General features: G+C 42.9%; 1 long non-coding RNA gene across 1 annotated transcript in view; it reads right to left on the reverse strand.

Annotated features, from left to right (window-relative positions):
- Positions 1-23,412, reverse strand: part of LOC140482621 (uncharacterized) — a 46,429-nt gene extending 23,017 nt beyond the window's left edge. The window contains exon 1 of the long non-coding RNA XR_011961770.1: positions 23,297-23,412. This is a non-coding gene — a long non-coding RNA (uncharacterized lncRNA). The remainder of the gene's footprint in view (positions 1-23,296) is intronic.
- Positions 23,413-25,014: the final 1,602 nt, after the last annotated feature.

Genomic DNA, 25,014 nt, shown 5'->3' on the forward strand with positions numbered 1-25,014 from the left:
TTTAGCGAATTCAAGTTGTAACACTTGCCATGGTGGGATTTGAACTCCAATAACCTGGAATATTCCCAGATTAACAGTTAAACGATTGTACCAGTACACCATCACCTTCCCCCGCCTCTGTCTGCAGTCACCTAGTTACCCACTCTACAATTCCCTCCTTCAAACCACTCACTTCTCTGTTGTTCCCTCTTTCTTTCAAGCCCACATCTGAGAACAAGCATCTGTCACTCTCACGAGATGAACTTATACTTTGGCTTGGAATCCTTTTGTATCCGACTGTGATTCTGTGAAGCATCTTGGGATGTTTTCCAACTGCAAAGACGCAATGTAAATAAAAGTTATTGTTTATGGATCTTTTACAGGCTATCGACATGCATAATGCCAGAATTGTCTACAATGGGAACCATCTCATTCCTTCATTCATATTCAGGCACAAGTGTGAACCAGTGCTTTCTCTTGTCCTTTTGGATACTGTAATCAGCAGATAGTTCAAACCAGGATCAAAGAAATTATTAATAAGCAAGCTTCCCTTTATCTATTCCCATGCGTTTGTCACTATGAAGTTGGACTGGAAAAAGAATGATGCACTGAAAAAAAATAGCTATTCACTTTTCATTAAGACTTATTCAATGCTGGTCAGTGAAAATATACCTTGTCTGCTGTTTATTTACTCTCGGTCATAGGCATCACTGGCTGAGCCATCATTGATTGCCCACCTCTAATACCAAGTCATTTGCAAGGGCCATTTCAGATCACAGTTAAGAGTTAACCATATTACTGAGAGCCTGGACTCACACATAGATCAGACCAGGTAAGGATGACAGATTTCAGTGAGGCATGGTGGCTCAGTGGTTAACACTGCTGCCTCATCAGCAACACGGACCCACATTTGATTCCACTCTCAGGTGACTGTGTAGAGTTTGCATATTCTCCCTGTGTCTGCATGGAATTCTTGTGGGTGCTCTGATTTCCACTCACAGTCCAAAGATATGTAGGCTAGCTGGATAATGTTGTCAAATTATTCTTACCTTCCTAATAGCACACTACCAGCACACCATTGGATGGATCACATGAGTGAAAATATGTCAGACATCACTTCTTTGGAACATATTAAAAAATATTCCTTCATTTCACATAAAGGTCATGACGAAAGTGTTCACTAGCATCCTTCTAAGGGCTGTATAGAGTCTGTTTGACTTATTGTGGTAAAGGATCACCATTTCCTGGTCTAGCAAGAAGAGTCTCTTGCAGTTAATAAGGTAAAGTAACGTATTGCTGCCTGTTAGTGCACAGTTCAAGGTTGCGTCGATAATGGTAGATATTGTGATCGTGACTTTGAGAAGGATCTGGATGTTAGCTCTCACTCTCTCCTTTGAGATCCTTAACTGTTCTGCACCCAAGTCCATATGACACCAGCAGAGCTTATAGCACTCCTCACCCTATACCCTTTCAGATGTACGGACAACAATTAGCAATTTAACAAATGGTTCAGTAACAGAGTGCACCTATGCATTTGTTGAGTCACCTTATTGTGCAAGTTGTCACAAAACCCTTGCCACAACAATCACCCTCCAAAAATAGATTAATTCACAGAAATAGTTGGAAGCATTTGGCCATGACAGTGGTCTACAAGATTGCATCTGTTATTGGTAGCAGTATGAGGCATCCAATAAGCAGAATGATGAAAAGTGTTCATTAATGCTCACCTTCTCTGTTGGATAATTCCTCCTGTTTCTTATCAGTTCCTCACTGTCTAATTAGAGAACGATGGCTACAATTTTACCTCCAAGTACCATGTAGGAAGTAACATTACTGTTGGCAATAGGTTTGCTTCCACCAAGAGAAATCACATCCCATGTGCTTTAAACTTCTGACAAATGACACCTAATCGAGAAAGCCACTCTGACCATACCTGGGCCCAGAAGCCACTGGTACGTTGTTATCCAAAAGGAAAAGTTGTGACATTCCCCATTTTTATGGGATTGACAAAATCAAATGTGAGACAGCGCAAACACGATTGGAATGAAAGTTCCTCGTTAAACAAAGTGATAAGGGGCGCAGATGTTTCATTTCATGGCTTTTGCCTCTAAATCTTACTCTTACCCTGTGAAGGAAATTTGAATCAGCAACAAATATCAAAACAAAAAAAAAACACTTCAGCCTTTGGAAATGCTGTCTCCAGCGCATAAATCCTTGAGCTAAAAATGCACAGTTCTGCTGAAACAGCCACTTTTGCGTGACTGGAGGCAGATGAACAAATTCCAGGACGCAAACACAACGGTGGAAAAAAACTGCCGATCTTGGCAACTGACCCATTACAAATGACTCAACACCAAACAGGCAGTGAGTGCTACATGATCTTGTATCAAGAAGCAACGAGGCATTTGCTCAAGTTCATAGTTGGAGATTAAACACGCTCAGGTCAAATGCCAAACAGATTTGCATGATTTTGAATGTGCACTAATGCAAGGAAAGAGCAAAAGGCTGGATTCAGAAATGGCCGAACGAGTGAACAGCTTAGCTCATCCATTTAAATGACAAAGTAGGGAGTCCCAAATTTGTCCCCATTTCAACACTTGGATGCGGTCTGGGTGAGCAGTGTGGAGGAAATGAGGACACAACTAATTAGAACAGGTGGGAGGGAGTGAGGTGGTAGGCACTGCTAACTCGGAGCTCACTCCACCGTCAATCCCCCATCTCCACTTTGGGAATCCCTGTCATAAGATCTCCCCAGTTCCACCTGAAGACACATGCTGCATTCACTACTGGAGGTTGACTGGCCACAATTTGTCTCATGGGTTCTCAAGGCAAGGACTGCTTAATCCTTCCCTGACAATGGCTATCCTACTGGAAAAGTGTACTTATAGACATTCATAGAGTCATACAGCAGGGAAACAGACCCTTCTGTCCAACTCATGCTGACCAAACTTGCCCAACTAAACTAGTCCCACTTGCCTATGTTTGACCCATATCTTTCTAAGTCTTTCCTATTCACGTATCTGTCCAGATGACTTGTAAATGTTGTGACTGTGCCTGCATCAATCACTTCCTCTGGCAGTTAATTCACCCTATGTGTGAAAAAGTTGGCCCTTATGACTTATTTAAATCTTTCTCCTCTCACCTTAAAAATATGCCCCTAAGTTTTAAACCCGCCCGCCCTAGGGAAAAGACCTTCGCTACTCACCTTATCTGTGACCGTCATGTTTGTCTGAACATCTATGAAGTCAACCCTCAACCTTCTGTGCACCAGTGGAAAACTGTTCCAGTCTATCCTGCCTCTCCTTATAACTCAAACCATTCAGTCCTGGCAACATTCTGCTAAATCTTTTTTGAATCCTCTCTTGTTTAATAATACCCTTCCTATAACTGGGCAACCAGAACTGGACACAATATTCCTGAAGAGGTGTCACCTATATTCTGTACAGCCTCAGCATGACGTCCCAACTCCGATACTCAGTAATCTAACCAATAAAGGTAAGCATGCTAAACGCCTTCTTAAACACCTTGTCTACCTGTGATGCTAGTTTCAAAGAACTATGTACTTGAACCCCTAGGTTTCTCTGTTCGACAACACTACCCAGGGGCCGACTGTTAACTACATAAGTCTTGCCATTGCTTGTTTTACCAAAATACAACACCTTGCATTTATCCTAATTAAACTCCATCTGCCACTCCTCAGCCCAATGGCCCAATTAATCAATTAACTAATCAATTTATAATCTTAGATCACCTTCTTCACTGTCCACGATGCCACCACTTTTTGTGTCATTAGTTAACTTACTAACCATGCCTCCTGAATTCTCATTCAAATCGTTTATATAAATGAAAATCAAAAGTGGACCCAGCATTGATTCCTGTTGAACACTATTGGTCACAGGCCTCCAGTCTGAAAAAAAGCCCTCTGTCTCCTACCATCAGGCCAATTTTGAACTCAATTAGCAAGCTCTCCCTGAATCCGATGTGATCTAATTTTACTAATTAGTCCACCATGCAGAATTTTGTCAAAGGTTTTACTAAAGTCTATGTAGACAACATCCACCATTCTGCCCTCATCAATTTTTTTTGGTTACATTCTCAAAAGACTTATTCAAGTTTGTGAGACATGATTCCCATGCACATAACCATGCTGACTATCCCTAACCAGTCTTTCCCTTTCCAAATGTATGTAAATCCTATCTCTCAGCATCCCCTCCAACAACTTGCACACCACTGATGTCAGACTCACTGGTCTATAGTTCCCAGGCTTCTCCTTACAGCCTTTCTTAAATAAAGGCACGACATCAGCCACCCTCCAACCTTCGTGGCTGTAGATGATATAAATGTCTCTTCTAGGATTGAGGCAAGACTGTGGTCCAATGAGCAGCTAGGAATCCCATACACAATTGGTAATCCATTCAGTTCCCATGCACAACAAATCCCCTCTCCGCTCAATGTCCCCAATTCTTTTCTCTCCCATCACAGGCTCACATGAGACATGGACTAAGTCTTGGTGTGCTAGTTACCTCTTGCTTCCCTTTTGTTCACCTCTGAATTATCGAACATCTCGACCTCTCATTCTCCTCCGTCCTGTCAAAACCCTTGTCCATGTCATCACTTCCTTGACTTCTGATGTTTCTCTTCTCCCTCTAACTTCCAGCTGTATTCAGCTAAGACCGAAATGAAAAATCACATACTCCACAGCACATTCTGCGTCATGCTCATCACCATTTTCATCAAACTCTGGCGACCTTTTATGGCACATATTCAAATCCTCTCATGGCTTTATCTCATCCCGATCTTCCCCAACCCATGTCCCCCCTGAGTATCATGACCTTTTGTTTTCATTTCCACTGTTCCTGAAGAAGAAAGCACCAGGGTAACCAACGAATGAGACACATTGGTCCAACTCATCTTGTATACTTTAAAACTGGATGTCCAATATGACCAGCATGTATACATCCAAATAAAGTTGATTTTAGTGTCGCATCGCTGCTCTAATGATCAGTCAGCTCAGTTGGCTGACTGACTGATTTGCAATATGGATGGATGCCAACAGTATGGGTTCAAATCTCGGCATGGCTGCAGTTATGTGAAGGCTTTTCCTCCTCAACCTCCTTCCCGACCTCAGGCATGATGATCCTTGTGTTATAACCACCACCCATTGCCTTTCTGTAATAAGAGAGTGGGGCTGTGGTGATATCATCGTTAGTTCCCTCCAGGAAGTTCTTCCAGTGGTGGTCATGCTTTCAACCACGATCACGCACTCACTGGAAATTCCTGCCTTAACCTGATCATCTCCTTCCTGAAGATTCCCTAAATCTGTCTCCTTGACCATGCTGAGGCTACCTCTCAATTTATTTTGCCCTGTCCTTTCCCCACTATTCTAACAGTACAAACATTGCCACTATCATTGGAGGCACTATCACATGCTAACACAATGGTCCTCTTGTGATCCAGTGAGGACTCAACACCACTAGAATGTTGTACAAATAATAAGAGTACGCCTTCGAATGAATCAGAAAGGGAAGATCAGGGTCAATAAGTATGGTTCAAATTAGAGGTGGATTGGAGATGATGCAGCAAGATTCACTCTTGTCTTCCCAATTTAATGATGTTTTAAGGAAGGTTAGCACAGCAGTAAGATTTTTTCCTCTTCAGCAGAGGATGTTTCATGGTGTTTTCAAAGCTTTGAAGGAGTTTGATCAAGAGATTGAGAAAGAATATTATCCTGACCTGAGGAGTCAGTGACAAAGGGGTATCAGCCACTGGCAGTGAGTGGAGAATGTAAGAGAAATGACTTCAGGTAGAGGGTGAGTGAGGGAAAGAGTATTGCATCCTTTAAAGGAAGCTTATGCCAGTAAGTGAAACAAGGATAGGTGCAGAATAATGGATAGAAAGAGGATTCATCAGGTTACTCTGGGATTGCTTTTGCGAAGAGATCATTGATGGACAATGGGCAACTGGCCTCCCCCTGCACTATAGTTCAGGCAGCATCCAAGTAGCTTCGAAATCGACGTTTCCCGAAACGTCAATTTCAAAGCTACTTGGATGCTGCCTGAACTGCTGTGCTCTTCCAGCACCACTAATCCAGAATCTGGTTTCCAGCATCTGCAGTCATTGTTTTTCCCATTTTTTATCCCCCTGCACTATAGCCTTGCAGATCTTAGTACACCTGTTAAATTAGGCTTCCCAAATTCTGGGTTTTGAGACCCAGTCGGATGATAAGCTCGAAGGCAGCAATGGCTCAGCCTGAATGTGAAATGCTACAAAGTCCCTTTAAATCTTCACTTATTTTCTCTATTGGTAACCTGACCTAAGGGACAGATCTTTGGAGGTCTGATTGCTGCTCCCATAAAAAGCTGTGAAAATATTAAATGCTCTTTTTATATGTTCAGAAAACGCTGTTGTTTCATCCTTACACAGCACCAATCCCCCATCTCCCTCCCCTCAGGAGCCAACAGTCACCCCACCCACACTGAGCAGATGAAGGCCATTCCCCTACCCCAGCCCCATCCTGCTATACCATAACTCAATAAGTCTTGGATCCCTACCCAAACCTTTCACTGCGGGGTCACACAAAGCCAAGGGGGCATTAAAATGGGATGGCACCAGGAAAATATTTGGGAATCAGTGCTGCAAATGGAACACGAACGCAAACGGATAGCTGTATAGTCAACCTGGAGAGGGAAGACCCAAAGGTCAGTGGTCATGATGAAAGGAATGTTCTCCTCCTGGCCTCACTTTTTTGTAAAAGAAAAGCAGAAATAGAGCCTGCTTTCAAGCTGAGCTGCAATGATCCTCTGAAGGGCTGCTGGCACAGGCTTATTGACTTCTGTCTATGTGGAGCATATTTGGGCAGCTCAGAACAGTCTCGACATATGGCACCGAAAGCCTATAATGTTCTTACATGGAACGAGCAAGCACCTTATCCATCCTTGCAAAAATGAGGGAATGAAATTGGAATGTGGCAATTTTTTGACCACTACAGCCTTGGATGAAGGAACATCTCATTCACGTTGTGCACATTCCAAAATCGTCACGGGGGTGGGCGGGAGAATCGACGTCTTCAGTCATCTCCTCTCACATGCAATCACACTACCACTCAATAAGATGGAGTTCTGATAAAGGGGTCACCTATGGATTCCTCTGATGGATTCACCATCCATCAGACTCCTGGTTAAAATGGAACCCACCACACAGAGTTTGAAAGATCTGAAGGCACCTTTTCAAGACTTCTTTCATGGAACACGGACATTGCCGTCAACGCCACCTTTGTTGTCCATCCTTGATTGCCGTATTGGTACGTTGTTAAACTATTTCCACCGGCAATTAAGAGTCACATGTCGGCCAGAACACGGAAGGATGGCAGATTTCCTTCCCTAAAAGTGTTTTTAGCAAATTAGATGGGTTTTTGCAACAATATTTTGTAAAAACTTCATTCATGAGATATAGATGTCTCAGATCAGGCTGGCATCTATTGTTCATTCCTAATTACATAGAGGACAATTGAGAGACAACCATATTACTGTGGGTCTGGAATCAGGTGTAGACTAGACCAGATAAGGATGGCAGATTTCCTACCCTAAAGGGTTTTACCAAACTAAATGGATTTTTGCAACAATAAAACAATCCATCCGGGACCTACAGAGCCAAACGTCCAATTACGAAGACTTTATTATGTATCAGTTGAACTCCAGGGGGTGCTGTGGAGTGATTCAAATCCATTTCCTGAGAGCATTAACCTGGCACTACTTGATTACTAATCCATTACTACCACATCACGTCATCAGTTTGAGTCCAGCTGGGGAAACCACTACAATGGGATCCCCTGCAATGCTGAACAGTCAGAAGCTCTGACTCCTGCCTACCAACGAAGCAAGGATTGGCCCAAGACATACTATCCCCAAGTCTACCCCAAGTTCATCTGGCCCCTGAGCACTGAGGTGCTCTGTTTAAGATATGAAGCAAATGAGATAGTCTCCCAATGGGCCTGCAGTACCTACACATGTCTGATAGAGGCTGATACATTACCACACATATTCCAGTCTTTCAGTGCAATGAGGATCCCACGTAATAAATCCGCCACAACCAGATCTCTAACACCATTTTCCTGGGGTGACCATCAGTCTCTTTCCTAGAGATGTGCTTTCTTTTCCTTCCCAATTTGTTCAGTTTCCACAACGCATCATGCATTGGAAAGGCTTGTCCCAATCACTGTGATATCTGTCTTACTGAGATCTCTGAGGTAAAGGTGCTAAAGGTGCCTGATACTGCAAGGAACATCAATTTTTATGGATAAAGAGTTGGGTGATGTGATTAAGTTTTGCGTTTTTGTCGTAAGGTGCCAGTACCAAAGCGATGGGCCGAAAGGCTATATTCCAATCAAATGCATGTGTTTTATTATAAGTGATATAAATACCTTCTTTTTAAAAAAGGACAGTTTAAAGGAAGTCCATAAAAAGTATATTCTTTAGTTAATAGGGTCAAACGCATTGTAAAATTCTTTATGACAAGTTACATTAATTACACCAGAGTGACCTCCACTTAAACCTTCATAAAGCTGGAAATTGGAGCATGCAACATAATTCATCCTATTTGCTTGCAGCTAAGTTTCACTTCTAAGTAGCCCATCTGATATACAGGAGTGGATTCTTCATTCCTTTGTGCCTGTTATGTAGAATGGGGAAGGCTTAAATATGTTTTGGTTTAACTCCTAATGCCAGCTTTGTCTATGCAGGACCATTTGAGCATATGTTGTCCTGTTGTCTCCCAACAGGCTCTGGAATACAGGCAGAAATATTTGATATGCAAACCTGCCATGACTTCCTGGATTTTGTCCAATTCACTGATCAAAGTTCTGGACAAAAGTGATTCCAATCTGAACAATACGAGGTGTGGGAATGCAGGGATACTTTAGAGATGGTGAAATATTTCTTAGGGGTGTCTCTTTTATGTTTTTTTTAACACTCTTGCCCTGAGGCTGGAAACAATAGCCTGAAAAAAGTGAAACGAAGATGTTGAAATTCCGAAACAAAAACAGAAATTGCTGGAGAAACTCGTCAGGTCTGGCAGCGTCTGTGGAGAGAAAACAGAGTTAGTGTTTCCAGTTTGGCCTAACCCTTCTTCAGAACGCTTCTGAAGAAGGGTCACTGGACTTGAAACATTAACTCTGTGTTTTTCTCTACTGATGCTGAGTTTCGACAATAATGTTGGAGTTTGAAAGTAGCACTTTGCATTTATATATCACCACTTCACAGCTAATGAAGGACTTTTGTGTGGATTGTTGCAGGGAAAAGTGACAGCTTATTTACTCACAGCCAGCACCCACAAGCAAGAATGATGTAAATAACCACATAACAGTCTTGGTCAAGGAATAAAACATTGGCCAGAAAAGTGCTACCACCTCAAATAGACTCATGCAGAATGGTCTTTCACTTGAATAAATCACCAAAGATTCCCTCTTTTCTGTGACCTATTAGGTTGGCTTTCAATTCAAAATGGGGCATCACTAATGTCAGATCAATGAGATTTGGACCCTCGGATCTTAATTGCATGGGCCCCAAACTCCCATTCAAAAGCAGTGGGAGATGGGAGCTGTGCAGCAGACAGATCTGACACGAATAACTGCAGATGGAGGAAATAGGAAACCAAAGGAGAAATTGCTGGAGAAACACAGTAGGTCTGACATTTGAGTCCAGAAGAACAGTCACATTGAAACTCTGTTTCTCCCTCCTCAGGGGCTGCCAGACCTGCTGAGTTTCTTCAGCATTCTCTGCTTTTGGAGCAGATACAACATATTGGACTGATATATGTCACTCAAAGAAATCGCCCCTGACATTCAGCTATGTGCTTGGAAAATCCCTCAGTTATGAAGTGGGGAGGTGATGAGGCGATAGTGATGAACAGTGATCCCAGGGTACGGGAAATCTGATCGCTCCAGAGCATAAGCTCCCACACGGAAAGGTCATAGAACAGAAAAACATGCCCTTTTTGTCCTCAGCTCCACTTCCTGCTGAGGTAGAAGGGGCACAATGGCGGTTCCAGGGTTCGGTCTCTAGGGAAAGTCACAACCAAACTCCAAAGATGTCATTGGAGCTTCACCTGCGTTTATAAATAAAGACTTCATTGGCCCCTCTTGCTTATGCAAGAGATGAATCAGAACTTTAGAAGCAGCAGCAAAGTCCCACAGTATTAAATCAGCCATTATACATCGATTTTCCACTTTTGTTTTCATTTGTTGTTTGTAATTTCAGAAAAGGTGTACCAACACATCAGAATGACATATAGAATGTAGAATTAGATAGGGACAGATTCCAATCGCAGATCCGTTATCTGAGCACATAGGTCAAAGTCTTTCTCTGGCACTTCTAAGAGAAAGAAATCAACCGGCTGAGTGATATTACTACACACTGCGCAAGCTGGTGGGACTTAAATGCAGTCCTCCTGGCTTAGAGGTAGGGACATTACCATTGCACCACAGCACCTTTGCAAACAGCTGGCAGATATTTTCCTAATTCTATTAACTGTCTCTGGAGCAGGTCAGAATTCAACCTACCACTGCACCACAACAGCCCCCCAGCATCTTGTATAGTTTGCTCTTCAATTCAGGGGACTGGGAGAAAAGTTAATAGTTCCTCATGCTGTTGGTTGGCATCTTCTTATTTGCTACAACATGATTCATCATTGAGTGTTACATTCTTCTTTTAGATGTAAATTTACCAATCACACACAAGGATTGGTGTAATAACAGTGTGGGTTATTTTTTATTTGCATGTGTGACAAGATCGAGCTAATCTCCACTGGGAAGATAGGCACATTACACTGAGCTCCTATCACTGCTACACAGATTGCCCCTACAGGTCACGGGACAAAGACATCACAACTCATTGTGGTGAATAATAATTGACAGTGGTTTAAGATGTGCACTCTTAAAGGTACATGCACCTCATATCACAACTGTGAGTGTATATCTCCCCAAACCATTCACCACCTGAAGCTTCTCAATGAGGTCTCGAAGACAATTCATTCTCCAGATATGTAAGACGTACTAAACAAAGGTTGAACTGTGTGACTACCTGTGTGCATTGCTCTCTTATATGATTCATATCAGATTCACATTTACATTCACACGCACGTGAATTTGAAAGTAGGTCCTGCAGTGTTTTCCCAGGTGGTCACTCCTACTACCTTGTGGTATCTGCCCCTTCTAAAAGGACAGAATACTATGTAAGGGCTAGTTGAGGTGGTTTGCTCATAGAAAACATCCTTTATCTTTGTTTTGGCTTGGGTCTATCTACAGATTAGTGCTGGGGAATGGACCATCATAAAGCATCTACAGATAGAGACAGTATTCTAAGATAAGAAGAATATTCAGTGTATGAAAGCAAAAGGTAGAACTACGTTCGGTCAGACCTAATGGCTAGGATAAAACAAAAACCTGAGGACATCTGAAACAAACAAAGACCTGAAATTAAAACAGAAATCACGAAAAAAACTCAGCAGGTCTGGCAGTGTTTGTAGGGAGAGATCAGAGTTAATGTTTCACATCAAGTGGTCCTTCCTCAGAACTGGAACTTGAACAGTTCTGAGGAAGAACCACTCGACCTGAAACGTTAACTCTGATTTCCCTGCACAGACGCTGCCAGCGCTGCGGAGTTTCTCCAGGAATTTCAGATCTTTGAAAACCGAAAGGACTGCAGATGCTGTAAATCAGAAGCAAAAGCAGAAATTGCTGATTTACAGCATCCGCAGTTCTTTAGCTTTTTACAAAGCTGCAATTGCTGGAGAAACTCAGCAGGTCTGGCAGCATCCACTAACTCTACTGATTCTGTTTCAGAACTTCTAACGACTAGGACCTTAGGGAGCTGGTACAGATGCATCTGCCCCCTCCAAAAACAAGAGGGGAGCTCCTTGTCTCTCACCAGAGATTGTGTGGAACAGTAGTAGAATGGGTGTAGACAAAGTAACATGAGCGTTAACCTCTTCAAAACCATTAGTCATGCAACAGATTTCATGTAGATCCACATTATAAAATAAACTGCTGCTCTAAAGTTTAATGCAAATGACCTGCACTTCTTTTCTCTGCCAGTTAGGTTACCTTACTATCACCGACTGAAGTAGATCTTACATTTCCTTTTTCTTTAGTTAGTCCATTATCTGTGGGCTTCAGTGCGAAGTAACGTATATTAAAAGATATCATTCCAGCCAAGCGAATTTAAACAGGGAACAATAAATTGCTGTTTCCTTCTGCATCTACAGTTAGATCCAACCCGCGCTTTGATCTAATTTATTGAAGAGATACACTTAAAAGGAATTTATCAGTTGAAGTAAGTTGCTCTTGGTATGGTTTCTGAGGCAACAAAATCAATTACTAAGTAATAACTAACAGCAATTCTTTGTAGAAATTTTATTCCTGTAAAAAAACCCACCAACTGAATTATTAACTGGTTTGGCATTGAACAAAGCATATGAGAGCCCCACACTGCCAGGAAGGTATGAGAGTTATTTATTGATTCATTTGGCACTGTCAGATTCAAGGGATAAATTAAGAGATTTTGAAAGGGACTGGACAATACAATGGGTTAGAACTATATCCTTTAACTGCTGGGACCTGGATAAGAATTAAACCAAAGTCTCCTCTTTTTACTGGCTTGGAGGGAACCTCAGAAAGATGCATTTTATTTTTACCATCCTAGTGAGTGTCATGTATGGTACTGTTGGTCATCTACTTGCTTTGGGTCATCGGTTCAAGTTCCTCTCTGTGCTTGAACACATAGATCCTGGTTGACCCATCAGTACAGTACTGAGGGAGTACTGCATTGATGCAGGTGCCAACTTTTAGATGAGAATTTACACTAAGGCCCTGTCTATCTGCACAGGTAGATGTAAAATAGCATTAACAGCCAGGGACATCTCCCTAGCATCCTGGCTGACATTTATTCCTCAATCAACATCACAAAGAAACAGACTATTTGGCCACTATCAGATTGCTGTTTGTGGGAGTCTGCTGTGTTTAAATTAGTTGTTCCTTACACTTGAAAGGGTTCAGAAAAGATTTACAAGGATGTTGCCAGGGTTGGAGGGTTTGAGTTATAGGGAGAGGCTGAACAAGCTGGAGCTGTTTTCCCTGGAGCATCGGAGGCTGAGGGGTGACACTACAGAGGTTGATAAAATCATGAGGGGCACGGATAGGGTAAATAGACAAAGTCTTTTCCCTGGGGTCAGGGAGTCCAGAACTAGAGAGGCATAGGTTTAGGGTGAGAGGGGAAAGATATAAAAGAGACCTAAGGGGCAACCTTTTCACACAGAGAGTGGTGCGTGTCTGGAATGAGCTGCCAGAGGAATTGGTGGAGGCTGGTACAATTACAACATTTAAGAGGTATTTGGATGGGTATATGAATAGGAAGGGTTTGGAGGGATATGGACCCGGTGCTGGCAGGTGGGACTAGATTGGGTTGGGATATCTGGTCGGCATGGACGGGTTGGACCGAAGGGTCTGCTTCCATGCTTTACATCTCAATGACTCTATGACTCCAACAGTGGCTACACTTGCAAAAGTAATTCAAAGGTCACAAAGTGCTTTGAGATGCCTGGTGGTCATGAAGAAATAAATGCAAGTCTTTTGTGTATGGCATGGAAATTTAACAATAATTCTATCAAGTGCATGTGGGGGATTGAAAATGTCACTGTATTTGGGAAAATGTTCTTTTTTTTCAGGATGCGTTCAAGTACGTCAGCAGGGCAGTGTGGAAGATGTTTATCGCTTTGTTATAAAGCCAATGCAAAATACTTGAAGCCAAATAGTGGAGAGGTATTGCATTTCCCAAAGCTAACATCTATCACCTAATAGTAGAAGGATGAAATAAAATAACACTTGCATTAACATGAATAGAATTTGAGTGATTTACAGAGATCAATTTAGTTAAATTGCAATGCTTTTCTCTCTTAGCCAGTGGAATAGATTTTAGAATTTTGTTCAACTTTGCATAGTGTTAGTTGTATATGCTTTGCAGCATCTCCTTACACTGGGAACAAATGCTGCATTCATTAGCTTGTCAAGGAAGAAGTTTAAGTGAAAAAAAAAGCAATGGATGTTTGCCATGTTTGACAAAAGTAGCACAGAAAGCCATTTTTTAAAAAAAACCATTGAGATGATTATTTCCAACAAACCAAAAGTCTCAGTTCTATTAGTACCTGTAAATCTATGAATAGTCAAGACTAAAGTTTGGAAATTCCTGTTGGAGTATTACTGAGGGGTTAATTATAGGTCACTAAAAGCTTTTACGAGTTATAAGGTCTGCTGGTTTCTTCACCATTTTGCTGCTTTCTGTCTACAGGATAAATTGCGAGCTGTTTCTCCCACATAGCAGGCTGAGCCCATGAAAAGTAAGAGGCAGTAATCCTCTTAATTACCTATAAAACTCACTTAGGAGGCAATTTAGCATCTAAATTAGGATCAGGGAAAGCAAGGGCAGACATTTACTCAGTACAACTGCTGGAGGAGTTGGACATCAGGGAGTGAGAAATGCCACTTTGCCAAGCCAAATGTTTGAAGCAACAATGAATCAGGGACGGGATTCATACATCGAATGGGACTTTCTACCTCTTAGAACTAGCAGGTGCTTAGGTGCGGGAGGACATAGCTCCAATAGGACAGCAATCAAGTGCAGGGGTGCTGGACATGGCTGATGGAAAATTATTTCACAATGTACAGATAACATCATCCAGGGATACAACAATGCTAGGAAACGGTTCGCGAAAGCTTTCATCCCGGTGACCTAAACTTGTACCTTCCCACACAGGGATCACCAAGGGGCCCCAGAGAAACGCAAAAGGCAGAGCGAACAGATCACCAATGCCAGGAATTAAGCCTCAAGGGTGTGACGAAACGATCTCCCATGAGTGGGCAAGGTCAGTGAATGCATCTTCAAACAATACTTCCTACCGTCTGTTACCTCAGTGAGCTCAGATGCTGCTCAATTCACTCCCTTCCCATCATCCACCTACGAACAGTCTTCATCAGGAAGGATCCCAGAAGCAAAAACTAGTAAACATCAGAAATGATCCTACAGGTCCAAACTGGAGTTCCATGTTAAGGTATTCAGGATGAGTCTATTTTGTTACTCAATCACAGCATGGGGACATCGCTGACTGGGCCAGCATTTATTGCCCATCCCTAATTGTTAAGAGTCAACCATATCGCTGTGGGTCTGGAGTCACATGTTGACCACACCAGGTAAGACCATAAGACCATAAGACCATAAGACATAGGAGTGGAAGTAAGGCCATTCGGCCCATCGAGTCCACTCCGCCATTCAATCATGGCTGATGCGCAGTTCAGCTCCACTTGCCAGCGTTCTCCCCGTAGCCCTTAATTCCTCTAGACAACAAGAACCTATCAATCTCGGCCTTGAAGACATTTAGCGTCCCGGCTTCCACTGCACTCCGTGGCAATGAATTCCACAAGGATGGCAGCTTCCTTCCCTAAAGAGCATTAGTGACCCAGGTGGGTTTTTCCTGACAATTGAGGGGGAATGATGAGCATGTATGTACTCTAACAACAAGAAAGAGATGGCGCTGGTCATGATCAAAGCTCTTTTGCCAAAGGCATGGCCAGTGGCAAGGCTGAAATCATGGAAGATCTTTATACCCATTCTGACTCCCCACATGACACTTTCTCCTTAACTGCAAAAGGTGTAAATGTCAGGCTCTTCCAGTTCATCCCTCACCTCCACCCCCCCCCCACACCCCCCCCCCCCCCCCCGCCACTCCTATCACCCTCCACAGCACACACCACCACCCCCCAAATTAATGGGATATGCCACCAGAAATTCAATGAGTGGCCAAAGTCATCATTTTCAAGGGTTATCACTTGGCAAGTTAGACAATGCTCAATTCACTACACCCCCATCATTCACCCAGCTATCCCACCAGTCAGGATTCCAGAAGAAAAGCTCAGTAATCACTGGAAATTATGGTACTAGCTCAATTTGGAGTTCCACGTGAAGGATTTCGAGGTGAGTTGAGACCATTTCCAGGTTTTACTGGTTTCTCCCCATTCCCTATGATCTGCAGTGTCATACAAGTCACACAACCTGGCCAGGTGATGGAGGAAGTCCGTGGAGGAAGTGACAGTGAAGCCATCTCTTGCTTTCCCAACTGCAGCTGCCAACTCAAGCTCTGATGCTGTAAATGTCTTAGAAGCTAGACAGGAAGGGCTGGGGATCAGTGGGTGGTGAGACATTGGACAGTGCACTGCAGGCAACACAGGGTTTAACTCATTGGAGAGCTTCTCTGAAAATCAATTTACAAAATATTGGCACCGCTGGCAAAAGCAGTATTTATTACCCGTCTCTAATTGCCTAGAGGGCAGTTAAGACTCAACCATATTGGTGTGAGTCTGGATTCACATACAGGCCTGACTCAGTAAGGACAACACTTCAGTTTCCCAATGGACCTTAGTGAACCAGTTAAATTTTCCGGCAATGGGGTCATGGTCCGACTCTTAATTTTTTCTAACATGCTGAATTCAAACTCACACTATCTGCTAGGGTGGCATTTGAATTCAGGCTTCTAGAACATTACCAAGGTCTCTGTGTTAATAGTCTAAGCAGTAATACCACTAGGCCATCCCCTGCCCTCAAGAGAAAGCAACTGAGGACTCAGATTTACAGGAGAAGGTCAATCGTTGGTAATATGTATTCGCCTGCCAGAAAGCTTAGGTTTGACATCAAAGAGCATGGAAGATTCTGGCATTAAACTGATGCAGGACTTTGTGCAAAGCTTGGAACTTATTATTTCTAGTTTGGATGTGATATTGCCAGCGTTGGAGGGTTTGCACTACGGGAAGAGGCTGAATAGACTGGGGCTGTTTTGCATGTAGTGTCAGAGGCTGAGGGGTGACCTTATAGAGGTTTATAAAATCATGGGGGACATGGATAGGGTAAATAAACAAGGTCTATTCCCCAAGGTGGTGGAGTCCAAAACTAGAGGGCATAGGTTTCAGGCGAGAGGGGAAAGACTTAAAAGGGACCTTCGGGGCAGGGCGTTAATGGAATGAGCTGCCACAGGAAGTGGTGGAGGCTGGTACAATCACAACATTTAAAAGGCATCAAGATGGGTATATGAATAGGAAGGGTTTGGAGGAATATGGGCCACAAGCTGGAAAATGAAATAAGACTAATTTAGGATAGCTGGTTAGCATGGATGAGTTGGACCAAAGGGTCTGTTTCAGTGCTGTATGACTCTCTGATGGCCAATTCCAATCACACCCTTTTGAATCCAACTATGATGTAGTGTTTGATTGTCGATGTCTCAGATTCCATTGTAGCAAAAGTAACCTCGATGGAACCTCAGAGTGAAGTCTTATAAAGGAAATCCGCTACTGCAACTACGAACACAGCCTCAGCATGTCACACTCCGTACCCCTGGTGTGCACCTCATTCTAGCTAAATTACCATCGTCCCAGAGAGCTCCTCTCTCTCTCTCATTACAGAGAAATAACCTGCTGCTGAGCTCAGCTGGAGGGTCACCACACCTCAGACAAGGGGAGAGTTCAGAACAGCAGGACCTTCTCGGTAACCTCAGCTAATGCAGGAACCGAACTCATGCTGTGAGTGTTACTTTGCATTACAAACTAACTGCCCGGCCAACTGAGTGGACTCACCCTCCTCACATTAGGCATATGAAGAAGCAGCACAAAAAAGGTACCACTGACATTTTCAGATATAAAGCTCCCTTCTGTGACTTTGTAGTGCTCTAAATTATGCACAGTTGTGACTTGAGCTGCAGTTCAACACAAAATGCAAACAACTACTTGAGTAAGGCAGATATTCTGTAGTTAAAGCAAAGAATGCTTGAGAAAGTCAGAGGACCTAGCAGCTTCTGTAGAGAGAGCAACAGAGACATATGACTCTTTGGCAGAATAAATCCCATCGACTTCTTGCTGCAATTAGACAGGGTTCGGTGAGGCTGCACCTGTGTGCGGTTTTGGTTTCCTTATAGACTCAGAGAGATATATAACACGGAAACAGAACCTTGGATCCAACCCGTCCATTCCAACCAGATATCCCAACTCAATCTAGTCCCACCTGCCAGCACCCAGCCCATATCCCTCCAAACTCTTCCTATTCATATACCCAGCCAAATGCCTCTTAAATGTTGTAATTGTACCAGCCTCCATCACTTCCTCTGGCAGCTCATTCCACACACGCACCACCGCCTGCGTGAAAACGTTGCCCCTTAGGTCTCTTTTATGTCTTTCTCCTCTCACCCTAAACCTATGCCTTCTGGTTCTCAACTCCCTCACCACAGGAAAAATACTTTGTCTATTTATCCTATTCATGCCCCTCATGATTTCCTAAACCTCTATAAGGTCACCCCTCAGCCTCCGACATTCCAGGGAAAACAGCCCTAGCCTGTTCAGCCTCTCTCTATAGCTCAAACCCTCCAACCCTGGCACCATCCTTGTAAGTCTTTTCTGAACCCTTTCAAGTTTCACAACATTTTTCCGATAGGAAGGAGACCAGAATTGCACACGATATCCCAAAAGTGGCCTAACAAATGTCCTGTACATCTGCAACATGACCTCCCAACTCCTGTACTCGATATTCCGATCAATAAAGGAAAGCATACCAAATGCCTTCTTCACTATCCTATTTACCTGCGACTCCACTTTCAAAGAGCTATGAACCTACACTCTAAGGTCTCTTTGTTCAGCAACCCTCCCTAGGACCTTACTATTAAGTGTATAAATCCTGCTAAGATTTGCTTTCCCAAAATACAGCACCTCACATTTATCTAAATTAAACTCCATCTGCCACTTCTCAGCCCATTGGCCCATCTAATCAAGATCCTGTTGTAATCTGGGTAACCATCTTTGCTGTCCACTACACCTCCAATTTTGATGTCATCTGCAAACTTACTAATTATACCTCTTATGCTCACATCCAAATCATTTATATAAATGATGAAATGTAATGGCCCCAGTCTGTGGAAAGATATTCTGGCAATATATGGAATACAAGGAATTTTTACCAAATTGATTTCCAGGATCGATGAATGAAGAGAGCACAAGTTGATGAAGATTACATTCATTGGAGTTTAGAGGAATGAGTGGGGATCTCATAGACACCTACAAACTCTAACAGGATCAGAGAATTAGATGCCGACAGGATGTCCTCGATGGTGAGAATAAAAGACTGAAATAGGAATCATAGTTTAAAGGTAAGGTTTAAGACAGAGATGAAATTTCTTCACCCAGAGAATGGAGTGAGCTTGTGAAATTCACTCCTACACAAAGTGGCTAAAACACTGTATTTTTCAAGAAGGACGTATTCCAGCTCTTGTGGCTGAAGGTATCAAAGTGATATGGGGGGAGAGGGGGGATTAGGATACTAAGCTCGATGATCAGACATGATCGTGTAGAATGGTGGAGCAAGCTAGAGGGATTGAATGGCCTATTCCAGTTCCTATGTTTCTACAGATTAGCCTCCCTGAAATTGCTGCAAGTTCAACATCCCTCAGTGAATCTTCACAGAGCTGATGACTGAGGGTGGCTGGATTCTACAAGAATTGGAAGCAACACATCACAATCACAGAGTGCACAGCAATAGATACCATCGACATGGAAGCTATCCTCAAGGACACAGCGTGTCAATTAGAACATAGAAAAGTAAAGCACAGAACAGGCCCTTTGGCCCACAATGTTCTACTGAGGATTAATCCTAATGCAAAATAAAATAACTTCACCTATGCACCCCTCAATTCATATGCATGTCCAGCAGTCACTTAACTGTCCCTAATGACTCTGCTTCCACCACCCCTGCTGGTAACACATTGCTTCCTGCTGTATCTCAGTCTCCTGATGCAGATTTCCACTGTGATTACAAAGCAGCGAAACCCCAGCTCAATAACAACGAGTTATCCAACAAATATCACACTTGACCCTTTCCTGCTCTCGTTCATTGTCACCTGCTGATAGAAAATGATTATAATGATTTGCCTGTGCAGGAAGCCCTACAACATGGAAATAAAATTACAATGGACTACTGCTCCAAGAGCAATAAGAAACATTGTATCACATGAGAGAGAAGTGAAGATGCAACAATGTGGTCTCAGAAAGTTGCGCGCTGTTGGGTTAAGTAGAGCTCTAAATGTTAGACAGAGATGGGATAGCAAGGACACTTGAGTTTTCACCATGTCCTTCATGATACTCCAACATGCTTTATCACCATATAGTCACTGCTGTAATGTGGGAAAAATAGTGATGTGGTGGCGCCGGTGTTGGACTGGGGTGGACAAAGTTAAAAATCACACAACACCAGGTTACAGTCTAACAGGTTTATTTGGAAGCATTAGCTTTCCGAGCGCTGCTTCTTCATCAGGTGGTTGCTGGCATCCATTTGCACACAGCGAGCTCCCACAAGTAGCATTGTGATAACTGTTGTGGTTCGTCTCTGAAATGTATGTCAGAATACTGTGAAGACATATACTCATGCTATCATCAGTGTAGGGAACCTTGCCTTTGTGCAGCAGTCATTGAAAGTGACCATATTGATAGAGCAAGCAGCAAAGAAGGCAACTGGCTTGTTGGTATGTGAGAGAATTTGAGAACAGGAGCAGGGATGTCTTGCTACAATTATACAGGGCCTTGGTGAGGCCACGCTTGGAATATTGTGTGTAATTTTGGTCTCCGTATCTGAGGAAGGATGTTCTAGCTGTAGAAGGACATTGATGCATTGAGCATTTACCACAGTGATTCCTGGGAAGGCAGGTCTGACGTATAAAGAGAGACTGGATCAGTTAGGACAATATTCGCTGAAATTCAGAAGAATGAGGGATGTTCTCCTGTAAGATTCCAACAGAACTAGACAGGGTAAATGCAGAAAGCATGTGCCTGATGATCAGAATGTCCGAACCGGGAGTCACAGTCTAAGGATATGGGGTAGGCCATTTAGGACTGAAATGAGGAGACATTTCTTCACAGGTGAGCCTGTGGAATCATCTGCTACAGAAAAAGCAGTCAAGGCCACAAGGAATTTGATATGTTTCTTTGAGGTAAAAGGATCAAAGGGTGTGGGGGAGAAAGCTGGAACAGGGTGCTGAATTGGATGATCAGCCATGATCACATTGATTTGCAGAGCAGGCTCAAAGGGTGGAATGGCCCATTCCTGCTCCTATTATCCATGTTTATATGATTCTATAAAGTTTACAGGTTCCATCTTAACTCAGGCCACTTGAAACATGACATGTTGACAGAAACAGGTTATTTTCTGTCCCCAAATAGACTAATACTCACACAGATACATCTGTGAATGTAAGAAACATAGGCATTGCTGGAGAAATTCAGCAGGCCTGTCAGTATCTGGAGGAAGAAAGCAGAGTTTCGAGTCCAGTAACTCTTCAACTGTTCTGATAACGAATCACCAAACCCGAAACATGAGAGTAAGAGTTAAAGTTTCAAGTTGAGTGACTCTTTATCAGAACAGATGAAGAGTTACTGGACTCAAAACTCTGCTTTCTTCCTACAGATGATGACAGGCCTGCTGAGTTTCTCCAGCAATTTCTCTTTTGGCTTCAGATCTCCAGCATCTGCAGTCCTTTGTTTTATTTTATGTGAATGCAATGCTTGATTGGAACAGTTAGCTGTCACAAGGTCTCCATTGGATTCTTCAATTCCATAATACCCAAAGCTCTTTCTTATGCTATGGCAGATAATATAACCATTGCTGTCTCTGGCAATATTACCCTGTTGGAGCCAAAACACAAATAAATAATGGCCAGATAATCTGCCGCTATAAAGTTTGTTTAGGAATAAATATTGGTCAAGATGCCAGGAAGAATTGCTTGGTTCTTCTTTGCAGTAGTGCAGTGGGATCTGGTACAGCCAATGGAGAAAACAGTAGAGTCTGCCGTTTAAGATCTCCTTTGTAAAGGTTGTACCTGCACTAGTGCAGCTTGCACTCTGCACCTGTTCTGGAATGTCACCATTTTGACTCAAGGTTGAGAGTATTATCTACAGAACCACATTCAAAGGAAGAATGAGTGAATTTGTTAGTGTCTGACCTGTACCATATTTCTCACTTGCAACACACACGCTGCTATGCCTAACTAAGTATTTTATAACAACTTGCACCGCTTTCAAAACATGCAAAGAATGCACCCTCCTTAACAATATTAGCTCCTTTATCTTCCATAACCACAGATTAAACAACAGGAGGTGTTTAAGAACAGAGGAATCCATTAGAGTAGAAACATCTTAACAATAAAAGCATTGCTTTGGAGCACAGAGAAAGAGTGCAGTAACCACAAAGGAAACTTTTGATAACAGGAGCCTTCATTGCATGTGGTCATCAACTAAATCGCACAGATAACCAGGTTTTGAGGTAAAAGCAATCTTAATAATGAGGCAGCATTCCAGACAATCTCATTAGTTTGTGGATTCTTGTATTTTAATTTTCAGGAGGTTGATAAGGGGATATCTTAAGCCTCTCAAAAAACAGCCCCTAACTAATGAGAACAATCATGGTAAGTAAAGGGAATGTCACCAGACTCCCATTGGTGTAAAGCTGAGGATCGCCACATCTCAGATAAAGGGAGAGGCTAAGATGGAGAATCCTTTATGGTAAGCTCAGTCAGCGAGGGCAAGTGAACCCACGCTGTGAACGCCACTGTGATGAGCAAACCAGCCTTCAGGCCACCTGAACTATCCAAACCCCTCATAGCAATGCCTTTCCACAGGTCCTGTCAATGCCTGCAGTCGTCCTCTGGTTCAGTCAGCCTGACAGATGGGCTCTCCCGGAATGTTTAGCAAATCTACACACCCAAATCCCTTCTCAGAAACAAAAAACGAAACAGCCTGCTGACTTACCGAGATACTTTCTCTTCTCCGTTCCAGCATGCAACACAACATGTTAACGATAGATGTTTTTTTTAAAAAACAGGCCTTCAGAAGCACCCAGAGAAAAGTGACAACATGTTCCATCGAACTTCAAACAGCAGAAGCCAGCAAAGGCATGTTCAAAATCCTACACCTCCTTGTTTGTTTACCCTTAATTTTAACAGTTTATCTTGGGTGTCTGCAGGCCAGCATTACAGTATAATGAAGTTATTGTTTCAATGCCACAGTGTGGTTTAAGGCTAATTATTTCCTTCCAAGCCTGCACTTATGGGGCTCAGGGCTTTTATGTTAGAGAGGAATGCGTTAATCTAACCTTACACACTTGCAGCTCTTACAGAGTTCCACTGAAGTACAACTTCATTTTGCTAAGAGGGCTTTGTTCCTCAGAAGACAGCCAGTGCTATCCTGTCTACTCACCTTAAGTATGTAATGCTTTATCTTATCCTTGGCCAGCTTAATCCTCTACTTCTTTCGAATAAATCTACACCGAAGTCCAACCTGCGTTTATCATTTGTTGTTTGTTCAGTCCATTTAGTATGAGACCTTTCCCAAACTAAATGTGTGACAATCAAAATTGCGATGCTGGCAAATTAAATACTTTTCCACTTCTTTTGCATCAATCACTGCCAGGTCAACCACTTTTTACACTCCCTCAATAATGTGCATTCACCCAAGTCTCAAACACTCCAGAACGAACATATTTCTCAAGTTACAAACTTGGAGAAATGGTCCATGACAGCGTTAGAGCACCCCCTGTTGCATCAGTTTTGTACATCAGCTACTCAACTGGCTGAGCAATGGAGATTTCAATTAGATCTGTTACATATTGAGGAGGATACAGGCCAAGTCTATATAATCAGCTCACATAAATTAACCTTTTACTTCCAGTAAATCTGGGCCCCACCTTATCCAGTTCCTGAATCTGAGTGCAGTACTCCAGAAGCAATCTAAGCAGAGCTAAGTTAAAAATCACACAACACCAGGTTATAGTCCAACAGGTTTAATTGGAAGTACACCAGCTTTCGGAGCGATGCTCCTTCATCAGGACAATCACCTGAAGCTAGTGTGCTTCCAATGAAACCTGCTGGACTATAACCTGGTGTTGTGTGATTTTTAACTTTGTACAACCCAGTCCAACACCGGCATCTCCAAATCATAAGTAGAGCTATTACAGCTAGATTACCCAAATCTGAAGGGTGAAACATTTTTTTTCTGCACATTTTGTTATCACAGAGTCTAAACTTGGCTACAAATGCCTTTACTCTAAAATGGAGTTCTTTATACGTACTGAAGTAACCACGCATGGGCCAGTATCCCATCACTAAGTCACCCTTCAGCAAATTTAAAACAGATTTGGGAGGAAGCTACTTCTCCCCCAAGGGTTGTGAATCTGTGGGACTCGCTACTCCGGAATGTGGTGGGTGCTGGGACAGTGAGTAAATGTAAGGAGGAGTTAAGCATATTTTTAAATTGGTAATGGGTTGAAGGGATATGGAGAGAAGGCAGGAAAATGGGGGTGAGGGGCATATCAGCCATGATCGACAGGCAGAGCAGACTCGATGGGCCGAATGGCCTAAATTTGCTCCTATACCTTATGAGCTACACATGTACAGTACATGGGCTCTGACCAGCCAGCTCAGAGCCAGTCCCGAGACTGAGGGCACGCTCCGAATCATCTGTTTATTTATTTTCTCTTCTTTTCTTTTTTTCTTCTCTTTTTTCCCCACGTTACCGCCTAACTGCGGTAGCACTTATTTTATACCCCGCACCCATGTTGTGTGTGTGCAGGTGTGAGACACAGTGAGAGACACAAGGTGCATGAAGCTTTATTCAAATTTCCACCACCAGGGAAAAAGGAAACACCCGAGTGGCCAGTGACAAGCAGTGCCCTTCACTTCAAAGGACAATGCTGTGTGATCAAACGGTGGAGGGAAGGGCAGGGGTTAAATCAAAATACATTTGGGCGAGGAAATAATGCACTCCACTCCTTGTGGCGCCCACCTCTCCCTAAACAACTCCAGGGTGTTAGTGGACACCGCAAGACTCCTGTTTATCTCTTCTTTTTTTTTAAACCCCCCATACTACCACCTAACTGCAGTAGTGCTTATTTTTTCCCCAGCACCCATGGTGTGTGT

This window comes from Chiloscyllium punctatum, chromosome 11 (genome assembly GCF_047496795.1).
Source record: "Chiloscyllium punctatum isolate Juve2018m chromosome 11, sChiPun1.3, whole genome shotgun sequence".
Classification (NCBI taxonomy): Eukaryota; Metazoa; Chordata; class Chondrichthyes; order Orectolobiformes; family Hemiscylliidae; genus Chiloscyllium; species Chiloscyllium punctatum.